The sequence below is a fragment of the Pezoporus wallicus genome, unplaced genomic scaffold (assembly GCF_028554395.1).
Source record: "Pezoporus wallicus isolate ANWC-B61680 ecotype Strahan unplaced genomic scaffold, APGP_CSIRO_Pwel_v1 contig_2765, whole genome shotgun sequence".
In the NCBI taxonomy this organism is placed as follows: Eukaryota; Metazoa; Chordata; class Aves; order Psittaciformes; family Psittacidae; genus Pezoporus; species Pezoporus wallicus.
In genome coordinates, this window is record NW_026636816.1 from 15,187 (window position 1) to 20,248 (window position 5,062).

Here is a 5,062-nt window from a genome sequence, read left to right on the forward strand (position 1 = left end):
GGCAGGATGACCTCCTGCGACCTGCTGGCCACGCTCCTTTTGATGCAGCCCAGGATACGGTTGGCTTTCTGGGCTGCAAGCGCACACTGAAGCCAGCTCATGTTTATTTTCTCATCAACCAACACCCCCAAGTCCTTCTCCGCAAGGCTGCTCTGAATCTCTTCTTTGCCCAACCTGTAGCTGTGCCTGGGATTGCTCCGACCCAGGTGTAGGACCTTGCACTTGTCATGGTTAAACTTCATGAGGTTGGCATCAGCCCACCTCACAAAGTGTGTCAAGTCCCACTGGATGGCATTCCTTCCCTCCAGCGTATCAACCGAACCACACAGCTTGGTGTCATCGGCAAACTTGCTGAGGGCGCACTCAATCCCACTGTGAATGTCAGCAAGGAAGATGTTAAACAAGACCTGTCCCAACACCGATCCCTGAGGGACGCCACTCGTTACTGGTCTCCAGCTGAACATTGAGCCACTGACCACAACTCTTTGTGTGCGGCCATCCAGCCAGTTCTTGATCCACTGAGTGGTCCATCCATCAAATTGATGTCACTCCAATTTCAAGACATGGATGTCGTGTGGGACAGTGTCGAACGCTTTACACAAGTCCAGGTAGATGACATCAACTGCTCTACCCCTGTCCATCAGTTCTGTAGCCCCATCACAGAAGGCCACCAAATTGGTCAGGCAGGATTTCCCCTTAGTGAAGCCATGCTGGCTGTCACCAAGCACCTTGTTGTTTTTCATGTGCCTTAGCATGCCTTCCAGGAGAATCTGCTCCAAGATTTTGCCAGGCACAGAGGTGAGACTGACTGGTCTGTAATTCCCTGGGTCATCCATTTTCCCATTCTTGAAAATGGGGGCTATATTTCCCTTTTTCCAGTCATCGGGAACTTCACCTGACTGCCACGATTTCTCAAATATGATAGCCAGTGGCTGAGCAACTTCATTCGCCAGCTCCTTCAGGACCCGCAGATGGATTTCATCAGGTCCCATGGACTTGTGCACATTCAGATTTTTAAGATGGTCTTGAACCAGTTCCTCTCCTACAGTGGGCCCAAGGTCTTCATTCTCACAGTCCCTGCATCTGCCTTCCAAGACTTGGGTGGTGTGGTCAGAGCCTTTGCCAGTGAAGACTGAGGCAAAGAAGTCATTCAGAACCTCAGCCTTCTCCAAATCCTGTGTAGCCAGTTCTCCCAAGATCTTCTTGAGTGGGCCTATGTTGTCCCTAGTCGTTTTTTTATTTGCTTCATACCTGTAGAATCCCTTCCTGTTATCTTTAATAACTCTAGCTAAGTTTAATTCTAACTGAGCCTTAGCTTTCCTAACCTGGTCCCTAGCTTCTCGGGCAACATCCCTGTATTCTTCCCATGACACCTGTCCTTGCTTCCACTTATTATAAGCCACTTTTTTCATTTGAATTTTCCTCAGCAGCTCCTTATCCATCCAAGGAGGTCTCCTGGCCCCCCTGCTGCACTTCCTTCTGGTTGGGAAGCAACACTCCTGAGCTTGCAGCAGGTGATCCTTGAACATCAACCAACAGTCTTGGGCCCCTCTGCCCTCTAGGACTGTATCCCATGGAACTTTCCGAAGCAGGTTCCTGAAGAGGCCAAAGTCTACTCTTTTGATGTCCAGGGCAGTGAGCTTGCTGCACGCTCTTCTCACTTTCCTGAGGATCTCAAATTCGAGCATCTCATGATCACTGCATCCAAGGCTGCCCTGGAGCATCACATTTCCAACGAGCCCTTCCCTGTTGGTGAGCACAAGGTCAAGCACGGCACCTCTCATTGTTGGCTTCTCTATTACTTGCAGAAGGAAGTTGTCTTCTACACAATCAAGGAACCTCCTGGATTGCTTGTGCCGGGCCGTACCGTCCTTCCAACAGATGTCAGGGTGGTTGAAGTCACCAATGAGAACAAGGGCCTGCGAGCGTGAGGCTTTTCCTATCTGTCTATGGAGTGCTTCATCCTCAGGTTCTCCTTGATCAGGCAGTCTGTAACAGATCCCCACAGTAATGTCTCCCATAGCTATATTCCCTTTAACCCTGACCCACAAACACTCTGTGGACTGCTCACCTGTCCCCAGACAGAGTTCCATACTCTCCAGCCTATCCCTAACATAAAGGGCAAATCCCCCTCCCCACCTGCCGGGCCTGTCTTTTCTAAAAAGCCTGTAACCTTACATTCCAGCACTCCAGTCATAGGAGCCATCCCACCATGTTTCTGTGATGCCTATTATATCATACCCCCCTAGATGTGCACACATCTCTAATTCCTCTTGTTTGTTCCTCATGCTACGGGCGTTTGTATAGAGGCATCTGAGCTGAGCTCCAAATGAAGCCGGCTCATTGGCTGGAGCAGCTGGGATACCTCTACATTGCTCCAAGCATTTATTATAGGTGCTGGCAACTGACTGGGTGTGTTGGAATGGAATCATGCCCCCCTCCCCCAACACATCTAGTTTAAAGCCTCCTTGACCAGTCTGGCAAGCCTCCTACCAAAACTGCTCTTTCCCTTCTTTATCATCAGAGCAGCTCCACCAGCCCCCACTAGACCTGGCCTACAAGCTTGGGTCTCATGTTCAAGACACCCAAACGCCTGACTATGACACCACCCTTTTATCCAGTTATTAACCTGGCTAATCCTCCTAGCTTTTTTTAGGTCCTCCCCTGTACCTTGGAGAATTGATGAAAAGACCACCTGAGCTCCAGATCCCCTAACCATCTCCCCCAGGGCTCTGTAGTCCTTCTTTAAGTTCCCCAGGCTACTACTATCTATATCCCTAGCACCCACATGTATCACTAGAAGTGGGTAATAGTCCGTGGGACTTACTAGAGCAGGCAGCCTCTCTGCCACATCCCTGATCCATGTCCCCGGTATGCGACACACCTCCCTTGAGATGGGGTCTGGACAGCAGACGGCTTCTGTCCCTTTCAGTGTAGAGTCCCCTATTAGTACGACTCACTGCTTTTTCCTAGCAGCACCAGTAGAGATCTTCTTTACCAAGGCATTGGCCGGCTGTTTCTGCCTCGAGTGCCTTTCCTCATTAGCCCCCTGCAGGACAGCAGAGCGGTTCTGCGTGGGGACAGGGGATTTAGGGGGAAGCCCCTTGTGTTTGGTTGTCCTTTTCCTTTTTTGTTGTTTTTTTTTTTTTGTCACTAATTCCCAGCTTCCCAGGTTAACGGCCTCCTTCTTTCCTTCATGAGCTAGAGGGGAAGCTCGAGGCCCCTGCACAGTTTGGGCCAGGAGCAAGCATTCCTGCTTACTCTCAGCTTCCCTGACATCTCGCAGCCTATTGACAGCATCCCGCAGCTCAGCCACCTGCTGCAGGAGGACCTCCACCAGGGAGCACCGAGTGCAGCCCTGCCCATTGTGCACCCTCCCCTCACAAGACCAGTGCAGACAGTCTCCACACCCTGAGCTCTGCACTGCAGCCTCCCCTCTCATCGGCTCTGTCTGGGTGCCTACGCTGGCCACCGCCAGGGCAGCCAGGGCAGAGCTCCCGGACCGGGCCCTGATCATACGACGAGTACTCACCATCCCACTTGCCTGCCCATGCAAACTGCCTCGCCGCGCTCCCTGGGGCAGGTTTTTAACCAGTCAGGGCTGGTGCCGCTGCTTCAGGCTCCGCCCCGTGTGAGTCAGCTGCTCGCGTCAGCTGAGCTGCCGGCTCCTGGGCAGGTCCTGTCGAGGACTTGAGGCTCCCTTAGTGGCTCTTGTTGCTCTGAGTTGAGGCTCCTGGACGCTGATCTCCCCCCCGCTCCGGTGTTGAAGGCATCCTCTCTCGAGCTACTCACCTCAGCAATTGACCAATCACATATAGTTTTTTTCTGAGGGATCACACCAAGTTGTAGAACTGAAAGCAGTGATTGAGGTGTTTAAATGATGGAACACATGTCCAATCAATATAATTTCAGACTCAGCATATGTAGTAGGAGTTGTGCAACGATTAGAAAGGGTTTATTTGAAACAGGTTGCAGTTGAAACCTTGTTTAGCAATATGAAACAGTTATGGTTGTTGTTAAAACAAAGAACAGAAGTGTACTATATATGTCACCGTCGTGTTTATACATACTTGCCAGGATTCTGTGCAGAAGGAAATTCTAGAGTGGACCATTTAACTCAGCCTGTCCATGTGTCACCTGTGCCTAACATGTGGCAACAAGCTCACATTTCTCATGATTTTTTTCACCAATTAACAAAGGTCATAAAGCAGCAGTTTCACTTGTCAATGGCAGAGGCAAAAGCTATCATACAAGCCTGTCCTGATTGTCAACAACTCACTAAGGGTCCTACATTGTCGGTTAAGCCCAGAGGTATTCAATCACTTCAAATATGGCAAACAGATGTCACGCATATCCCTGAATTTGGCAAACTAAAATACGTTCATGTTTCTATGGTCATCTTTTCTCTGGCAGTTTGTATGACCACTTTGGGAGGGGAAACTTCTAGGTATGTGCAAACTCTTTTTCGCCATGCCTTTGCTACTTTAGGAGTCCCACGACAAATAAAAATGGACAATGGTCCAGCATATGTTTCACAATCGACTGAAAAATTTTTCCAAAATTAGGGAGTCCAACATTTCACTGGTATTCCCCACCCACCCACAGGACAAGCCATTTTCGAGCACACCCATCAAACTATCAAAACATATTTGCAAAAACAAAAAAAGGGGGAGTCAGGAGAACAGCCAGTAAGTAGATTGGCAAAGGTCCAATATGTCATGAATTTTTTGCACTTACCAGGTGATAGTGTAATTCCTCCCATTGTAAAACACATGCAAACCATGTCAACTGGGATGCTTGAATATAAAGATCAAATCAAGGTTATGGTAAAAACTTGGGAAGGAAATTGGGAAGGTCCAGTACCATTACTAACTTGGGGATGAGGATATGCTTGTGTCATTACAGATTCAGGCCCATGCTGGGTCCCTGCGAAATGGGTGAAGCCAATGGTGGAAGGTGACTCACCTGGTGGATTGGCGCAACATGCATCACCACGGCAGTAGTGTCAGAACCATGGTCTTGGCTCCCTCTGCAGCAGCCAAAAATGAGTGTGTGGGTCACA